Genomic DNA, 21,186 nt, shown 5'->3' on the forward strand with positions numbered 1-21,186 from the left:
CGGGGTGGGCGTGACTCAAACGAATTAAGATAATTTTAGAAAAATAAAATAAACAAATTTAAGAAAAATATTTGTGATGGTATTGATAAACTTATATTAGATGACAATAATGTCGATCAAATTTATGAGGATCTATTCAGTGTTGTGAGTGAGGAATTCAAAACCACATTCCCACAGAAAAAGATCCGAATAAATTCTGTTAAATGTAAATTTGATGACTGGGCTACAACTGGCATTCACAAGAGTAGAAATAAAATGTATGAATTATATAGTCTTAAAGCCGATACGCAAGATCTGAGTGTTATAGAATATGTTAAAAATTACTCAAAAATATTTAAAAAGGTTTGTTTGGCTGCTAAATCAAATCATCTTCGAAACATGATTTTAAATTCTAATAATAAAGCTAAGGCTACGTGGAACATAATAAATAAACAAACATGTAAAAATAAATCGAAGGATAACACTTTTTCACTGAAAATCGGAAACGAAATTATAAATTCCGATACAGAAGTTGCAACCACATTTGAGACATTCTTCTCCAATATTGCGTCTGAAACAACTAAAGAACTGAATTCATCACCAGTTCTTGCAGAGTCTCTTTTAAAATCTAATGTCACCGAGTGCCAGTGTCTGCTCCAGTTCAGGCATATAGATTGTAATACAATAATTAAAACCTTTAGAGAATTAAATATGAAAAAAACTGAGGACCTTTGGGGAATCTCCGTCAGTATAATTGGAACAATTATTGACACTATAGCTCCTCACCTTGCATTCATTTTTAATACATGTATTGATCAAGGTTGCTTTCCTAGCTTAATGAAGTTAAGTAAAATAATTCCATTGTTCAAGGCTGGTGACAAATGTGACCCCTCTAATTTTCGACCGATTTCTATTCTACCAGTACTTAGCAAAATTTTCGAGAAAATTATTTTCCACCAACTTCTATCTCACTTCATTTTTAACAAATTATTACACAATAAGCAATTTGGTTTTACGAAAGGTAGAAGTACTACTGACGCTGGGGTAGCACTATTGAAACACGTCTTTGATGCTTGGGAGAGTAAAAAGGACGCTGTTGGTATTTTCTGTGATCTTTCAAAAGCGTTTGATTGTGTAGACCACCAAACCTTACTAAACAAATTGCGGCATTATGGTGTTTCGAATAAGTCACTTGATCTGCTGAACTCGTATCTCACAGGCAGAAAACAAAAAGTTTGTATTAACGGAACTGAGTCTTCTGGAGCACCTCTTACTATGGGTGTGCCGCAGGGATCAATATTGGGACCTTTGCTATTTCTTATTTATATTAATGACCTTCCTTACTTTGTAAAAGATCTGTGTGATATTGTGTTATTTGCTGATGACACATCTCTCATTTTCAAAGTTGATAGAGGTAAAGTAAATTTTGACGATATTAATAACACACTCTCACAGGTTCTACATTGGTTCACTGTTAACAACTTATTGTTAAATGCAAACAAAACTAAGTGCATTAAATTTACCTTACCTAATGTGAGGCAGGTTTCCACGCAATTAATGGTGAAGAATGAACCATTAAATAGCATAAATTCCACAACATTCCTGGGAATCACTTTAGATGCTAAACTTCAATGGGGTCCTCATATTGAAACTTTGTCAAAAAGGCTCAGTTCGGCTGCTTTTGCAGTGAGAAAGATAAGGCAATTAACTGACATTGAAACGGCAAGGCTAGTATATTTTAGCTATTTTCATAGTATAATGTCATACGGCATATTGTTGTGGGGCTCAGCCGCGGACATTGAAACTGTGTTTGTTCTGCAGAAGAGAGCAGTGCGGGCCATTTATAACCTTGGACCCCGATTTTCCTTGAAAGATTTTTTTAAGGAAATAAACATACTGACAGTAGCTTCACAGTTCATTTATGAAAACCTTTTATATGTCCGCAAAAATATAGAGCAATTCACGAAAAAGAGCGATTTGCATAACTTTAATACAAGAAACAAAAATAAACTTGCCGTTCCAAATTTCAGATTGCATAAGATTGGTAATTCATTTATGGGAAAATGTATTAAATTCTTTAATAAATTACCACAAACTGTTGTAGAACTACCCATTCATAAATTCAAAGCACATATTAAAAGTACCTTAATGAAAAAGGGCTACTATAAAGTCGATGATTATTTAAAAGATAAAAATGTTTGGGATACGTTACTGCCTAGCTCGCATAAATATTTATAACTTTGTACATTTTAAAGCATGTAAACCTTTGAAAAAGAGGCTGACAATAGTGACTGAGTTTCTTGCGCTGCTTCTTCTCAGCACTGGCCCATTTATTGTCCTGAAGCAGTGGTAGGGTTAATACTGGGACGTGTAAAAGTGCTTTTTTTAAGCCTATTTACAGAAATAAATGAGTTTTAATGAGTTTTAAGAGTTTTGAACTATTTCGCAATAATCAAATGATCATGCCAACAAACAAAAACAAAGTTGTGATAAATCTTTTACTTCGATAAAGACTTCTTTTTGTAAGTATTAAAATTCATCATCATAAGTTACTGATACAATCGTTTCAGCCAAATGACGTCCACTGCTGGACAAACGCCTCCCCAAGGTTTTCCACATTGCATTTTCCACATTGTAACGGTCCTGCGCTGCCCGCATCCAGGCTCTGCCCGCGACTTTACCAGATTGTCGGTCCACCTAGGTTTTAACTTATTTACTTGCATTTTTTTTCTGTAAGAAGGGCAAAATAAGCTATGCAGTATTATTTGACACTATTGATTGCTTGAATGATTTCAGTTCATAATACTCTAGCTAGTCATTGAAAAACATGAAAATAAAGCCTTTCTGCAAATCGAACCCTCTCTATCTACCTCAGTTGTGCATCACGAAATGCTTAAAAATGAGAAGTGCAGTAATAGTGCACGAGATAGCAATCCTGATAACAATAAGCACCATGCTATCAGTAACCAGAACTGTTAATTTTACAGGATAGCTGTAAACATAATGAGTTACTTGACACGACGTGATTTTTGTGGACGAGGATATTTTTTTATTAAACACTAGCGGCCGCCCGCGACTTTTGGAATTCACAAATATTTAAAAAAGGATTGGTAAAATTGGCCCAGGCGTTGTTGAGTTTGCGCTTACCAACACATTTTGCGACTCATTTTTATAATTTATAGAGAAGATAATGAGGTGTGGTTGAGTTCTGGCTTAAAAATAAAAAATAAAACTGCTTAACGTAATGGCGATCGTGGATAGTCCTTCCTCTTGTATTTGTACTCCTGTATAACCCAGAATCTACAGCTTGGCCGCCAATGAAAGCCTAGATTATGAAGGTTGAGTTGTCCCGGTAGATACGAACTGTCTTGGAACCTGTAACTAATTTAATCAGAAGAATAACGAAGGAGTTTGAAGCATATTTTTTTTAGCATTGGAATTGAAGTAAAGCCATATTGAAATAGACATGGGAACCCCTGACTTAGGGAAAGGTTAGATAGATTTACGGACAAACAATAGTGAGATGAATCAAGTATTACTTATAGACGTATTACGTTACTATAAGAGTCATGTTATACGTACCTAAGCGAGTACCTACTATTTTGGATAAGATTGATATGGCACAATTTTATAAAGCTATACCTATAATTAGTTATCAAACCAAGGATTTCCACGAAGACCGATCCTGCGCCGCTCGCATCCAGGCACCTCCCGCGACCTTCACCAGATCGTCGGTCCACCTAGTGGGAGGCCTGCCCACGCTACGTCTTCCGGCTCGTGGTTGCCACTCAAGAACTTTCCTGCCCCAGCGGCCATCAGCTCTACGAGTTATGTGAGTTCCATATAGCAATGATTAATCTTCTTCCAACATTCATTTGATATTATTATACCACTGCACTGTAGAGTGTTTGTAAACTCAAAATTTTGATTTGAGATTCAGAGATTTAGCACCGCCGAGTGATACATCTTCATTTTGTAAATAACTAAATAGATGGATCACGTATATTTATCAATAATAAAAGGTACACTACACTATAATAACTCTTTATAAATTGAATTTCGCTGTGTAAACAAGCGTTATTCCGTTCGGCCACAAAAAGGTTTTAATTACACTGAATATACGAAATAAATAGCATACATTTATTCAGATGAGATACGTAACAGTAGGCGGCGGAGCTATTAACAATAACTACAAGATATTACACATTTATTAGTAAAACCCAGCCATCATTCATGGCGTGTATTAAATTCAGTGTGGCAGCTGCTTACATCATTATTGAGACAACATTAAATGGCATCTACATATCCAATATATTAATCGAACAACATAATTTCGCCTCATCACAGCGATATAGAAATAATAACTTCGCCTTGTCGAAGATCCCAAGACATCAAAGGAAATTGGCGTAGGCTATCAACTAAAAGTCGCGAGAATTTAGTCATCAATAACAAAAAAAGGTTTTAAAGTGTTTCCATTAAAAGCCAATGTTGTTATCGTCGTGGGTTACTAATGGAAAAACATTATTCTATAAACTCTATTTCTATAACCTTATGGAAAGTTTTCCATTCATATTGTATTTAGTTTAATGTGAGCTCAACCCGTGTAAGAAAATTACATAATGTTATTGTCACCCAATATCCTTTAGACACCAATAAATGTCTTCAAGAGGATCTCATCATTTTAAACACAATGACAGAACAAAAACATCGTAAATTTGACGATAGATCATTATCCTCAACTAAATACGGATATAGTCAACCGCAAGTATATGCAGATTTATCAAACTTTGTGGTCTAAAATTTTATTTTTCAGACATCTAGTTTACTAGAAACAAGCGATGTGGTAGCTTAATATACCTTCGACAGTACGTTCTATAATACATCGGAACACGAAATGATAGAGTTTGAAAACATACTAATAGGGAAATATTCCAAAGGCAATTTCCATACCTCCCCGTGGAAAACTCGTCGAATGCCAATCTATTGCCTGGCGGTCGGAAAACTGTCATTCCACCCGCTCGCCACCAGGCGGCGGCACCAGAGGCCGTTTCAATCATATAAACGTGCGCCCGCGCCGCTCGGCGCATTGCCAGTCTCGGCCTCCGCGCGGTCAAACCTCTGTGCACTCGTGTCGCGCTACACTTACGAACATTTGTGATAACTGTGCATCGACATGGATATTCTCACCCTGGACCCCACTGGACTTTATTAAACCAACCATGGACGTCACCACCCTCGACCCCACTGGCCAATACTAACATGCCCAGCAGTCTGGATCCCACTGGTCTGTACTGATTACTGAACCTCTAGATTCGTATTAGAATGGCCGTCAAAGTACTCGATCCCACCGGCCAGTACTGAAACGCCACCATGATCGGGCTAGACCCCACTGAAATCTACTAACTTCCATCTTCGATGAGACAATGTGCTGTGGAAGGAGAAGAATCTCAACCGGCACCCGCCCCGAGGAAACCTCGTCCTGCAGGAAGAGGAGGCTTAGAGCGAGATAGTCGACTTCACTCATCAATAACAAACTCATCGCGACTGTAAATACTATGAATAAAACTTAGGGGGACGTGCCCACAAGGTCATCAGATGGAAAACAGCTGACTGGCGCGCCGCGCGCTATCCGGAAATACATCAAACCTGACAATCGAAGCAAAAAGTTTCAGAACGCGTCATAACTTTGAATGTAAGTATTTTTTTTTCTATTTTCGGCTACAAAGACATCGAGACGGAAGTTTTTCAAAGTTTGCTGAATGAGATGTCATTGTAACCTTTTGTTTCGTGTTTGAATAAGGTTGTCTAGATTTTCGTGATGCCGTCGACAAAGAGCAAAACGGACAGCTGTCCCGCGGCGGACACGCGCCTTGCACTCTGCATATTAAAAGTTCGTTGCACAGCTGTAATCCTTCCTAGTCTGCGGCGCCATATTTGGCCGCCGAAATTACGACCGCGTGGAATTTCCACCTTTTCGGAACTGGATCTCGACGTCGATTTTTTTTCGCACAGATTATGTAACGTCATTGCGACGATGAATCTATGATACACGATTTTCCGCCGGAATTTCGGCCAGTATCGCAATTTTTATGGCACCGACCGCGAGTTCGTTGACCGGACATATTTTATTTCATCGCGCGCTTCCACGTACTCACACAGGGAAAGAGCACGCACACGCGCGCACCGGCCCGCACACAGCAGCGCTTCATCTTCGCGTGTTTGTGTTCGGTTTCGCGTAAACACTTGTGCGTTCGGCTGTATTATGTGTATAATCGGTTTTTGTGTAATTAATTATCATTATTGTGCCATATAATTTGCGAGTGTTAAGGTAGCTTTTAAAAAGCAAGGTTGTAAACTGTGGTTCCATATTCATATCTGGGGTGTAATGTTAAATGTACGCGGTGGGTTCGAGTGGATATTTTGTAGTGGCCGCGCGGCGTATAATAAAGATTAAGGCGCGTAATGTGTCTGTGTTTGCCGAATTATTCCAGTTCAACAACCGGGCGAACGCCCGATCGGGTTCAAAATAGACGCGGGCACGATCCACGCCGCTCCTCAGCGACATCCACATCAAAAATGTTCGTAACACGCACATCGCGTTCAATTTTGGGGGGAAAACATTTGGATTTTGATGAAATATGAAAATAATGGAGGTTTTGGGGTACATAATTTTTGAAAAAGGATACATTGTTACTTGTTTTTATAAACAATTCATGTTCTTGACATAATTTCAAATGTTTTTCCATTTGAAATTGGAACATTTTTTCAAACAGATCCCAAACAACGACACCTGAAAAACAAAGCATTAAGCAATTTGTATTTCGAACTCTACAAAACAAAAACAACAGATAAAAATCTGTCATTTGTTTTTAAATCGGAAAACCGATAAATAGCTGAATCACTGGCCACATGTGAGCTCATAATGTTTCAAGATGAACCGCCTTGACCCCGGTCCTGCCTGCAAGTGGCCTGTTTTTGGCATTGCGTCATCATAGGTCATACCTCCCTAGCCGGCCATATTTTTTTGCTCGTTTTCGTATGCTTCGCACGTTTATACTCTTCCTTTGTCAGTAAATTCAAATCCGCTGCTATTTTGGTAACTTAATATGGGCGACGGCCATTCCGTAAATTAATGTGGCGTAATTTCATTGTGATAACATGAGCCGTTCTGCAGCAATTTTATACTCTTTTTAAGGGAGCTCTAGCCATAAAAATAGCTTATATGGCGCTTGTGATATGTTCATCTTGATAAGTGGCTATGGAGCCACTCATGCATTATGTGGTCTTATAAAAAAATCTAAGACACGTCATGCTAGAATACAAAAATGAAGTCTGAAAACTTTTCAGCATCCGAACGTTCAACTCCAATTCAGCGGTTGGTAACCTCCCGTGTTGCTGATTTTTAATATCGAAAGATAAACTACCTAATTGATTATAAATAAAAAACTATTTCTCTAAATACATTTATGAATAATTTAAAAACAGCCATAAAACCCGAGTCGTAATACTAAAGCAGGTGTAACAAAACTAGTATTTTCGCAAAAAAAATCGGCTATTAACTTTTTTGAGATGCGCTTTTTACAAATGGCCGTGCGCACCAGGCCTTAAATATTGAGAGCCTATTTTTGCATAGGTATGTCCCACCCCTTATCTGGGATATCGCAATGTAAAAACTATTAATAGTTAACCAATATTATGCAAATTGGAATAATAGTATCGTCCACGTTAAAAATGTCAACAAAGAGCTCGAGATCAAGTTGTCTCGCGTTAATTTTTTGTAACAAAAACGCAATGAATTGAAGTAGAAAATGTGAATTTTTTGCGATGCAAAGTATTACTTGTCGCGTTACAAAGGTGCAGTACAAGGCCGGCCGACAGCTGGTAGGTCTAATTACGAGTTTTATGTTTAAATAATTAAGTGCATAGGCGAGCAGGTGGCCAGCTGTTTATGCAAGAATAAAATCATTATTTACGAACGTGCCAAATTACGGATATTTATAATTCGGATCCGACGTCGTATTATCCGACCGCGACACATTAATAACACCTATCTTTGAATTTGAATAACTATTTTGTAGTTTTCGCGTTATTTTCGTCGTTTTTGAAAACACATGTCGCAATTATTCTCGATGTTCACTTAATGATTGTTTATAGGAATTTTGAAACGATATTTTAAACGTGAACAGTCATGATACTATGTAAAAGTTAGACTCTACATAAATACCTTTGTTTACTTAGATACAAACAAATACAACGTATCAAAAATTACTTCAAAAAAAATAGTTAATCAAAAAGCATTCAATCCCGAACACTATTCTATTTATCTAAATAATTTTCCATAAAACATTTCCTGAAAAAACAATAAAAAGCTATATGTATTTTAATTAACGACTTACAATGAGATACTACGTCACAAAAACTTCTGCACGATCATCATAAACAACGTGAAATTCTAATATGTAAAACAAAACACTATCCATAAGAGAAACATAATAGTATACCAATAGAAAATCTGCAATCAAAACAGCAGGGAATATTCTTTAAAAATTAAAAGGATACTCACCCAAAATTGTTTTTAAATCAAAAATGGCCGATCCAAACATCGGTATGCCATTCCAAATTCAAAACCTAATAGAGTTCCGACGATGGAAATATTTAAAGGAGTCAACAAACTAAGGAACTGGTTTTATTTTGTTTGAACACAAATATTCTATATGAACACGTTGATAAACGTGTGTCGCCTATTTTATAGCTTTACGATGCCGAAAAAACTGGCAACGATGCTTTGATGGGAAATATCCTATAACAAAATGGATGCAAACGACTTAGGTGGGTTCACAACCTGCCTGTTGCAGTATTAGTGGAGAATTTAGAGGTTTCTGCGAAACTTCTATAAAGATAATTTGAGAAAATCAGGATAAATTAGAGATATGACGTTGACTCATTGAATCAACACCGTATGTAAGTTAACACTGGATCTACTTAGGTAGAGTTTGGCTTATTGCAATAATTCTTAAATCTCTTCACTGACTGAGACTTAATGATGTACAATATTGCTTTTCAGACTTTTAAAACGAAGCGAAATTCCAAAAGATGGTTTTATATTAAATGCAGGACTGAGAGCCAAATTATAACAAAATAGATCTATAGTTCGATACCGATCTCGATTTGTATTTAACTATGGAACTAGAACAGATACAAGAAAAAAATGTGTTAACTTTTCAACACTCAAACATGCAATCAAATTTTTATACACTGAGTCACTCACCTCGCAAAATTTTAACGAAACAGTTTATTTACTAAATTGTAGAGTTTTACATCAATAGTTATCAACACCTAATAATAAAATCTACGAATTCAGATAACAATGTAACAAACAATATGATGAAAACGAAAATAAATAAGCTAAAACTATCCTTGTGGGTCAACTTTGACATTTTACGGTTAAAAATGTATTTTAATATGAAATATCTTTCATACAACGCAAACAGTTATTATGCCAAAGTAAATTCATACATTTGCATTGCATTGAAAATTATTAAACAAACAATTTAATAAACATAAATTAATGATGCCCGTTTCATTCAATATTAAGATTTCATCAATTATGTACTTAATGTTAGTATTTATAAAATTTACTTAACTTTTAAAAACTGAACAATCGAAATGCTGAAGCTTTTCGTTCTTTAAAAAACAACTATCAACATAATTTTAATTTGCTATGGACCGGTGCAACAGCTAGTTTTTTATTTAAAAATTATTTCATCAATAAATATGTAACTGGCTGTCAATCTAACAAACTCCCACCGAATAGCCAATAAGGTTGCACTCGTAAATCAATTTAAAAATAGAATGCAACTTTTAATAATAAACACTTGACACTGGCTGTATATCGTCCCTTAGCTAACAACACCGCGTAAGTCATTTTTAGCAACTTTTCAGGAGACGAAAAAAACAGTTTATTTTAAAATATCGGTGGATTTTTCCTATTGTAACTTATTAAATACTTTATTTAGCGGTTAAGAAATAATTATTTATACTTAATTTGACGATTTACTTTATTTTAACCTATATTTTATGACTTGAGCGGTGTTGACTGATATTTTTGTAGAGTTAGGCGGTGTTGTTTGCCGAAATGTAAAGGAATAAGGTATTAATAGATGATTTACAAAGAAAATTTTATCAAGAATTATTTAAAAAATAATTAAGTAAACAATCATTATAACCTATGTATCTTTAACCTAAATCTTAAGAATCACAGTGTGTAGATCAAATATTGTGATGAGGGCCCTTCAACGCGAAGCTGGGCAAACGAAACGACAATGAGCTGGATGTGGGGCAATGTCGTTTCGGATGGGTACGGAGAGAGGAACGCACGTGGCTAACTGCTGGCTGGCTTTATGGAGAGGGATGATGAACTCCTTCTTCAGAAAGCCAAAACAGCGAAAGAGTAGATTTCGCTGCATCCCAATGACGCTATGAAATATGAGATCAACTTCATCTTGTCGACGTAGAAGCATGTTGTCTGTGTGGTCAATTTGGTCAAAACAGGAAGCAATCACCAAATGGTAAGAGGCACATTAAATATAAGTCCGAATCTCGATAGATGTCGACTGATAAAGTCTACACTCCACCCAGCGTCCATCCAACCCCGAAAGCTCAACTCGAGTTGCAAAATCGTTCCCAATGCCAGGACATTGCAAACATGTGGAAGAGTATAATGGCAGGTTCTTGGGAATTAACCAAATGACTAGGTCTAAGGTTTTTAAAACCCATCGTTTAAGAGAAACAAAAAAGATCTCTGATCTCATCGACAACCTTATAGAAGAGAGACGAAACATGGATCTGCAGTCATCTGAAGATGCTACTCAGTATCGGCGTCTTAACAGATAGATCTCTAAGTCTTTTGACTCGCGACCTACGCTTATAGGTACTCGTAATACAGACGATTGAGCATAAAAAGGGCTCTAAGGTGTTCGTAAGAGATCAGTCTGTCTGTTGGCCAAAGCCAACTGACCAAGCTGAAGACCGAGAATAGCGTCGGGGCCTGAGATATTGAAAGAGGTTGAGAAGTTCTACGGACAATTATACACGACGGTGTTCACACCTGTTACAAATCTAGCCGAAGACCCAAGAGCTAGATTGACCCGACACAATACCTAAGATATCCCGAACGCCAGCTCGTGTAGAGCTTGGAATAGCTCTGGAACAGCTGATAAACAACAAGGCCCCGGGTGATGATAGAATTACAGCTCAGCTTTTGAACGGCAAAGCAGGTGAAATGTCGATGCCAAAGGGTCTTTGGAAGCTTTTCTATTCCGTCATCCTCGAGGGAATAACTCCTACGGCACGGCACAGAAGAGTGGTGATACTCTTCTTCAAAAAACGGCGATAAAAAAGGTTTGAAGGGTTATAGTAATAAGGATAATAAGGAAGGGTAATAAGGCTTCAATAAGGGTTGAAGAATTATAGACCCATCTAACTTCTGAACCATGTCTACAAGCTGTTTTCGAGTAATTTTGAAACGTCTAGCTCGCCGACTCGACGCCTTCCAGCCTCCTGATCAAGCTGGTTTCCAGGCTGACTGATAGGCTTTAGTGTCTGGGATCACATACATACGCTGCGGCAGATTATACAGAAGACCGAGGAGTATAATCAGCCACTTTGCCTGGCGTTTGTGGATTATGAGAAAGCCTTCGATTGGATTGAAACCTGGGCAGTTTTTTACGCCGTTTATGTCCTGCTTCTTGTAATTGCGCACATAAAAATTCATCACCTGAACTCGGAATACTTCAAGAATCAATTCCTTCTCCATCAATAGTCGATTTCACTTGTATAGCTTCCTAAAAGAATTAAAATACAGTTTGAAACACCGCCTAAGTTTGAAAAAAAAAATTGTAAACACCGCTTAAGTAAATGAAGATATTTTCTATTATCATTTCCTTATATATTAATACGCGTAAATCATTAAAAAATACATTATTATATAGCTTACCTCTTAATCTTCTATTAAAACTTCTTTCATAGACCTTTTCGCGATAAAACTCACTTAAAAATATAAAAATTACGGAGCGCGAAGGAACTTTACGAGAAATGTATGGCAGACTAACGACTTGAGCGGTGTTGCGAGGCAAACCGACTTGCGCGGTGTCACTAAAATTCAAATTACGGCTTCTTATTGGCTGAAATCTATAACATGTGACCAATGGTTAGACGCGCGATGAGCAGATCTATCCAATGGCATTAAAATGTCAAAACCGCCAAAAATCGACTTAAGCGGTGTTGTTAGCTAAGGGACGATATGCACACCGCGCAGCCATAATTGAACAAAAAAAAAACTTTAAAAATCTAACGAGGTTAGGTCTCATGCAGCCAGTTACCAAAGAGGCTAGATCGCAAAAAGGTTGCATTTAGTAGGTCAGCGGTTGACGCACGGTGCAGCCTTGCGGTGTCCAAGTGTAGTTACATCATAGATTATATAACCTCTGCCGTAATATCCGCCTCGATTGGAATCTGGTATATTCGCGATCGCACTAGAACGAACTAGCAACTTCGCGGATTAAAAACTTCCGTTCCAAGAACTAAATAAAGTGCAACAAGCAAGCGTAGACTCCTTTATCAGTGTGTACGAACCAGTATTCATTTTTACAGCTTATTACAATCTAGTTGACTTTGCCAAAAGGCAAGTATTGAAATAACTCCCTCTTATTTCATGCAATAACAATTTTTACAACTTCTAAAACTTATAGTTCTTGCAACTCACGAAGGCGAGTGAGCTACTTGTGTGTGTACGTGTACATGCACATAACGGTAGTGTAATGTCTATCAAAACTTTTGAAAAACGAACAGTAGCGAGTCACCACACATGTAAAGCTTACTCGCCTTCGTTCAAAAACTATACTTAAAAACATGAAAAGTAGTGAAACTGTTTAAACGTGTATTTTTCCACCATCTGAAAGACAACAGTCTCACTTAAGACAAAAACCTTGTCTAATCGCATCTAAGTATGAAAAACCAACTAATCAATTCAAAAAGAAGCTAATTTTCCTTAAAAACTAATTGAATCGTTACATAAAATGACAGCGGTTTCACTTGATTTTTCCGCAAACACAAACGCACACTTGTGTCATTGTCACTGTGTTGTCTACACAAGCGCACAACGCCGCACACATGGATGCTCTTTGTGTGCATAAAACATGACTTCCCCCTTTCTATCATTTACGTTTACTTAGGGAATCTTTTTGAAATTAGAATAGAATGCTAATATTTGTCATTTGTTTTTGTTTTTCTTCTTTATGTTTCCTTCTTTTGTTTTTAAGCATTGTAACAATCGTTCTAGTGGTAATATTTATTTTAAAATGGAATATGTACACATTTAAACAGTAAATAATTTAACAATGTGCTACAATGTGTTGAAATACATACTCTACATCTGGCTTCGAACACGCCCTTCAGACTCGCACTTGACACTAAAATATAAGCAAAGAATGAGCAATTTGCATGACCTCTAGTGTATTTTTTCCAGTTCACATTAAGCCTTATGGAGATACCGATAAATTAGGCAGGTGCTTTACAATCGAAGTATTTTTATACTAAGCCTGAAATACGCAAGTGACGGCTCCGCTAAAAAAATTGGCATTTTTATTTGAGCATGATAAAATCGTAGAGTAATTAAGTTATGGGCAGCCGTATAGTATTTTTTTCTAGTTATTCTAAATTACAGCAAAAAATTCATATCAAGAACTCTGATTTGATCCAGACACGTGTTTAGATTCGTCATCCGTCAAGTCATTGACACCACTGCAACCAGCGCCAATGTACCAGGAGATGATAAGCCGGCAGAGTACAATCAACTCTCAGTGCATCCACCCTATCATACAAACACGCCGCATCGCGTCTAAAAACTCCAATAAATCTATGACTCATTTAACCAACAAATAATTACATCCCAAGTTTAATACCCGAAGAATTTTAAAATAACCCAACCAGTTTAGCGAACTCGTGTTATCGTACCCGTATTTCTCGTATCAACTCTGTCGTCGTTACGTTTTCCCCGATAAACAAAGATAAAGCGTGTTAGATAACACCATAACGCACACAAACAAAAAACACTCGTTGCTAAAACACGTGCGCGCTCGGAAACCTCCTCGCGACTCGTGCTGCCCTGGTACCCGAAACAGAGAAACGGCTCACGAACGAATCTGAAAACACAACATCGGCAGCTTTCACGTGTGGAAAATTGTATACAAACGAGCCACATGCATACAGCGCATGCTCGCGTTTAGAAATGTGTATTGAAACGCTTCGCGGTGTGGAGAAAATTTCCTATCCGAACACTTACATACACGGTATGTACGTACTAAGTGGCAGTATCTCATAGCAAAGGAACGCGTGTTAATAGCAAAGTTGTGTTTCCGCATAGGCAGTTCTTAGAGGCAACGATCACGAGCGTGTGAGGCGTGCCCCCGTGTGAACACGAGAGCGTCAACCTTACGAATTAGAAAAAAGTCGCTTTACGCCACTTGCCTCGACGCGTCAGGGCCTCTGCGCGTTGCGATAAAAACTCTTTCAAATTGGGAATCACCATAATCAACATTCCAGTTTTAAATATTTTTGGCATTTATTCGAATTTGCATTCTAATTTTAATTTCGAAATATTTATTATTTGTTAGCTTATTGCCAAATGAATGAAAACATTGGGATTCAAAGAAAATGCGTCAAAATGTCGTCAGTGGTTGCGATTGTGACGCGACTACACGCGCTCACCCACACCAAGACATAACGCCAACACTCGGCCTCCGCGTACCTCTACTACAACAACATCGAACTAGGTACGTCACAAGTCGCCTCGCCTCTCTCGAGCTCTGCGCGCCTGGTACCTCGACTCCCCGTAATAAGCTGAAGATAACTTGCTTTTCTTGATCTTACAATAAAGGAAGACATTATTTATTAACTTCCGTGTATCTTACCTATCTTTTCGTCTTCAGACTTCTATTACTGGCTGCATCGATATTTATGGCGGATTAGATACTTAACTCAAGCTAATCATCCCTGTAGTAGATCTATGTAGAGTCCATATAAAATACAATTTATTTGCTATACTAGCTTTCCGCCCGCGGCTTCGCCCGCGTGGAATTTTGTCTGTCACAGAAAAACTTTATCGCGCGCGTCCCTGTTTCAAAAACCGGGATAAAAACTATCCTATGTTCTTTCCCGGGACTCAAACTATCTCTATGCCAAATTTCATCAAAATCGGTTGCGAGGTTTAAGCGGGAAAGCGTAACAGACAGACAGACAGACAGACAGACAGACAGACAGACAGACAGACAGAGTTACTTTCGCATTTATAATATTAGTTGGGATTACTGAAATATTAACATAATACCATTAAATATAAATTAATAAAACACAGACTGGATTGCCGGTAAGACACATCGGTGATATTGCAGGTCCTTTCATAACACCTACACCGGCATTACCAAGTCTCCATAAACTTTTAGAAGGCTTGCTACAAAGTAAAATCTCTGCGCGCTTTATGTCGCCCTGGTACAAAGTGTTCTAGTTGACGATCCGAGCAATATGAGATGACGATGAAATCAGGTTATTGTGAAGATTTTGTGAATCTTTATTAAATTAGTTGAATAAATTAAAATGCAAATTACTAGATAAGTTTAAAATTAAAAAAGGTTTGGGTTACGAAAATAGAATGGTTGGTAGCGCCATCTGTTACCGGCCGGCGTCAAACTCGTATGTGCGGACGCTGAGAAATTTAATGATAAAAAAATAGGTGGATGGTCGAGCTAGCGTTTAATTTGAGGGATTATTAAGGCAATGTGTCGCCAGGTTTATTGTACGATGACAGGTGCTCGCAGGCTGCGCGGCCAAGGATGTCCACTCAGCCGGTGCATGGGGCAAATGGCACGGCGGTAAATATTGGCTAGTTTTTTGCCTTTAGGACATTCGAGATACAGTGTACGCTTCTATTATAATTAGCAGGTTTATCTCAATATTGTAATTGGACGTCTGGACGAGACGAGTCCTTTGTTCGTCGGATGTGACGTCACCGATATGCCTATAACATATGACTGAAATACACCTGTAACACCTATTAGCGTGTAACAAGTTTCAAGCATAATCTAAACTCTATAATGTTACTGGGTCGATCTATTTTTGCGTGCTGCATTGAACTAAGTAACAAAGAGTCATAAATTAAAACTAGGGAAGGTTGACAGAATACAAATAGTATTATAAATTCAGAAAATAAAAAACTGATTTAACATTAATTAAAGGACCATACCTATGTAGAGACAGATACTATTATTGTCCAATTATAAATATTTGAAACACTTAAAATAACAAAGAGAAGTTTATTTCAAAAATGCAATAGAATGTTCCGATATTTCATTCCAAAGTGACAAACAACACAAGTGCAAAGTTTTCGTATAATAAACAAGAATACATTACTTACACCATAAAAACGACGGTGAAACATTGGAAGGCGATAAAATAAATCGGCCACGTAACCACCTGCGATAAATTAAAATTAAATGTTTTAAACATCATCCGCGGTGGCCATAATGATCTTTTTTAAAAGAAATAATAATTTGACAGAATTTCTCGAATGTATTCAATTTATCACACATTACAACTTTATCAATCCATCTTGCCATAAAAAATAATTATGCATTTTAGAATAGGCCTTTACGCTTTAGGCGTTCAACAATTTAACCATTAAAGCTCGCTTTTATAAAAATTCAAAGCCATTTCAGAGTACCGCCTCAACAATGCAGTAAGAACCATCTTGCGCAATGAAAAAATATCGAAAACAAAACCGTGTTTTTTGCAAACATTACGATTCACTAAAAAATTTGTTTGCCTTTGCAAAAACTTAAAACTGCGACCTTGTACTGAGTAATTATTCCCATTGAGCGGTGGTCTATGACTATGTGGTGTGGTCGCTTTTTTGCGGGGTTTAAAGCTCATTGTCGAATCAAAGGGACCCCGACTTTTTTGTTCTTTAAGGGTGACAATATTGATGCATTTTTGAAACACAAGACTTTTTAGACGTATTCTATCAAGATTTAGTGTAAAGCGGCACGAATCACGAAACAGTGTTAAGAGCCTTAAGGCGTTTCAATCTTTGATTGGCTAAATAGACTTTAATCTACCTCAGAGTGTAGATTCAGGCTTGATACTCACTTTATATTCCAGTCAAAAGCGTGTAAACGCCAAGTGACAAAGCGATACACCTTTAGCGCATTATCTACTAAGTTACAGGCGTCTCATGACGCATGCAATTATACAAAAAAGGAACGATTAAGACCCGACACGAGTCTGGCCAAAAGCAATTTTATAATCATTATAAAATTTTCGCCACAAAAGTAGATTCTGTTTTAACTAGAGCATGTTAAAAGGAGTATAAATAAAAAGAAATATGTTACCAAGTGACCACCTGACGGCATGTGCGTCTCTACAAGATATTGGCCATTGAAAAACCAGTCAAGTTTAGACCGAGTATTATTTTACATCGTATTATTTAACCACTCGGGACCCTTCACGGTATCTGCAAGATAAATTTATTCGACGTAAATTGGAGTGAATACATTTGCGATATTGGTTCGGCTAGTAAAAGTTATTTGTGAATATGAAAGAAGTGCTAATGGGAACATAAATTTCATTTCGTTAATAACAGTGCCTGATAAAAGTTACTGATAAAAAAGTATATCGACTTAACTTTGTTTAACATAAATACGTAAACTTAAAAAAAAATTAACTACAAAATGTGCGGACCTTGAGTCTGCAGATTGTAGTTTCTAATAAAAAAAGGAAAATAAGTAGGTACCAAATATTTAGTGTCTCGATTCGCTGATACTTGAAGATCAGCGAATCGAGACACATCGAAACACAAAAGAATACATTACCGCGGTATCATGCTCCACTTAGGGTTCCACCAGTCAGCAACTTAAAAATAAAATCTTTGTGATTATACTACTACCCAACCAAACCCAAAACCACCTACTAGATTTTTGTAGTGTCCTTTACTGCGTTGTTATTTACTCTTGACTTACATCCTTTTTCTTTTTTTCCAGGTGGACTGCATCAAGCTTCAACTTCTGAACACGTCTCCAACAGATGCTCATGACCTCATCAGCTTATCATCCATTCCATCCTCCCATAGATCAACGTAAAATACTCACTAGATCTTAAGATATACGACTGACAACACATCTGTGTAATGCACATATCCTTCATGCATTTGTTTTTTATATAAATTATTTAAATGTAAGCATTGCCAGTTTTACTGATAAATAGGGGATCGTACACCACAGTCAATTGCGATACTTTTTTAAACTGTCAAACCTGTTTTTTAAAAGAAATACCCGCCTTTTGACGTCACTTCTGGGTTCTATTTTCAAAGATTTGAATTTAAATAAAAATAGAATGTAGCAATGAATTAAAATGTGCTGGATTTTCATTCGTAATTTAAAATCGTCGTTTTTATTTGTTTTTTTTTATTATGGCTTCGTGCAGTTTGCGCATTCAGCCAGTGTCAAGTTTTTTTTTGCTCTCGAGGAATTATAAGATTTGTGAATAGTGTACGATCCCATATTGTCTATGCCCTGAAACGGTATCAGTAAAATGGCGCCTAGGTTAAGACTTAAAGACAAGTCAAAAGAGGCAATGGGTTTTTTGTAGTGTTCTTCACCGCTGTAAATTATTGAGGAACCGTCAAAAATTTTCCGTATATAGGAACTGACTTAGTTTTAGTTTTTCACCCCGTGTATACGTAACTTCAACATATCCGAGTTACCATTTAAACTTCCGCTTTGTATGTAAATAAGCAAGGCTTCTGCTTTTAAATAGATTTTAATTCATTTGAAACATGTTCTGTCTCGTTCACTTTGCCTAGGAAAGAAAGAGACAACGCGTGGCAATGATGATCGTAAAAAAGTTTTAATTTGTAGAAATCATTTTATAACCTTTATTATTTAATATTGTTAAATAAAAATGGTTTTCATATCCCCTACTCATGTTTCTTTATAATTATTTTCCAAATTGCACGTTTTTCTTATAAGATTGTATTAATAAATTTAAAATAATAACTATAGTTTGTTGAAATAAAATGTAATTAATTCAGTGTTGCCTGTAAGACTGAATTGTATTGAGCTCGTGCAAATATTTTCCCTTTTCCTTATGTAAAAGGCTCAGAGAGATCCCACCCTAGGACGTATAATTAAAATTATTTGTAAGTAAGTAATTAATTATGGAATAAAATTAATGGGACAATAAAGATGTTTTATATTATTTGCAATTAGCGATGAAGTTTTATTTATTTAAAACCTGTTTTATTGAGTTTTATCCTATTACATAGCGATTATTATCTTTAGTATCGCAAATGATTTACGCCCGTATTCACAAACGATGCTTGCTTAAGTGAAGCAGCAAATCGAACGCACAGCGTTGAATAGAACTCTGTGATTGATTCGTGTGTAACCCTGTGCGTCCACGTGCACTGTAAGACCTCATAGTAATGTTTGTGAATACGGGCGTAAGCTACGTTTCTTTTGGTCTTTGTGGTTCAGTGATTAAAGAGTTCTGGGTTCGATTCCCAGATGTGACTCACGAAGTGTATTAAATGTGTTCTCAATTTGGTCAAAGATATTAAAAACTTGAATCTACTAATTGAAAGGAAATGATTCGGTGATTTGATGGTCGATCCCATTGACCGTTGTCAGACATCTCTAATTAGATTCAAAAGTCTTATACCAGGGGAGTGACTTCATTTGTTACAAACCCACACGATAGAAAAATAATAACCTTATTTTCTTTAAGTTTTTAAATATTTTGTTGAGATTATTGAGTAATTATTGGACAAAATATAAATAAAATACGGTAGTAAGAACGGTGCATAATAAGTACATAATGTTACCGACATTGCTTAACTAAAAAAACCGTGAGTCTGATTGTTTACTGCAATGGCTTCATGGTAGAGGGTTCGAATCCCACTAGGTGTAGATACTTGATATTATAGACACAACTTTTGATATAGAGGATTCGTAAAATCTATCGTGTCTAATAACTATATAATCAGATTAAATTCACACAAAAGCACTTTTTTCTCAGACTAAGTATTTAAGAAGCTCTTGAATGCATCACAGGCTCACAGCATAAATTAGGTATTTAAATATAAACTCTACTACTTCATCGGGTATTGAGGACCAGAACTAAGCAGAAGTGTCGCAAGAAACTTGTCATAGGTTTTCAGCTTCATTTTTTAAGTTTATGAGATTTACCTATGCACTGCAGTGTGTTAGTAATTTAAATTTAATTTTATAGATAAGACAACAACAGTCTCGTTTTTGCCCATATATGACGTGATATATTATGAGTCATATGTGACGGAGCATCAAGTAAGTATAAAAATAACTTAAGGACACTAATCATCTTTTTGAATCTACATCACCAATTGAGGCATGTGGCATGAAGCATCAATACGAACATCGTAATATGCTTCATACAAAACATTCCAACTCGCAACAACAACCGGCCATATTAACTTCGTCATTTAGATAACTATTACAAAACATAAACAAGAATCATCTAAACGCAAGTACCAGGGCCGCATATCGTCTTGGAGCAGGGCCCGTTAGTCCTAAATTCCTTGGCGCAATCTCTAGATAAGCCTTTAATAAGCTATAGCCGAAGCACTAACCATTGATGTATGGCTTAGCGGTACCTATGTAAGCTAAGCTATGTAGAGCTGGGACCCGTTAAGCATCGGCTAGTGGTGGAAGGTGTTTTGTCGAGGGAAACGTCGATAATTTGGTGGAGAAATCAAAAGGTAGAGATGAAAATTGGTAAGTTGATTACGATTCGTAATTTATAGTACACTTTGCACTCTGGTACTGGATTGTTATTAGAATAAGAGCGACATGGGGCACTAAAACGCGCTACTTAGGTAGATACTGGTCAAATTGGTAAGCTCTACATTTATAGGTAAAACTCTATGTGTTGCGCACGGTTAATCACACATCACATCATCATCCATCATCATCACGTTTAGTAAGAGCTTGTATCAACCCGTTTATCCGATAAGAAAGATAATTTAATGCTTTAATCAGCAATTTAACCCTTCCAATCCTGTCATATCAGATACCAATGTCAGCCAATAAGGTCGCCTAAAAAGAGCAAACATTTGTATTCTCA

At 36.8% G+C, this 21,186-nt stretch overlaps 1 long non-coding RNA gene across 1 annotated transcript; it reads left to right on the plus strand.

Moving 5' to 3' along the window:
• The first annotated feature begins 5,052 nt into the window (after positions 1 to 5,052).
• Positions 5,053 to 19,294, plus strand: LOC135083974 (uncharacterized). The gene is made up of 2 exons (XR_010259739.1): positions 5,053 to 5,671; positions 18,069 to 19,294. It is a non-coding gene; the product is annotated as an uncharacterized LOC135083974 (long non-coding RNA).
• Positions 19,295 to 21,186: the final 1,892 nt, after the last annotated feature.

This window comes from Ostrinia nubilalis, chromosome 24, assembly GCF_963855985.1.
Source record: "Ostrinia nubilalis chromosome 24, ilOstNubi1.1, whole genome shotgun sequence".
Lineage (NCBI taxonomy): Eukaryota > Metazoa > Arthropoda > Insecta > Lepidoptera > Crambidae > Ostrinia > Ostrinia nubilalis.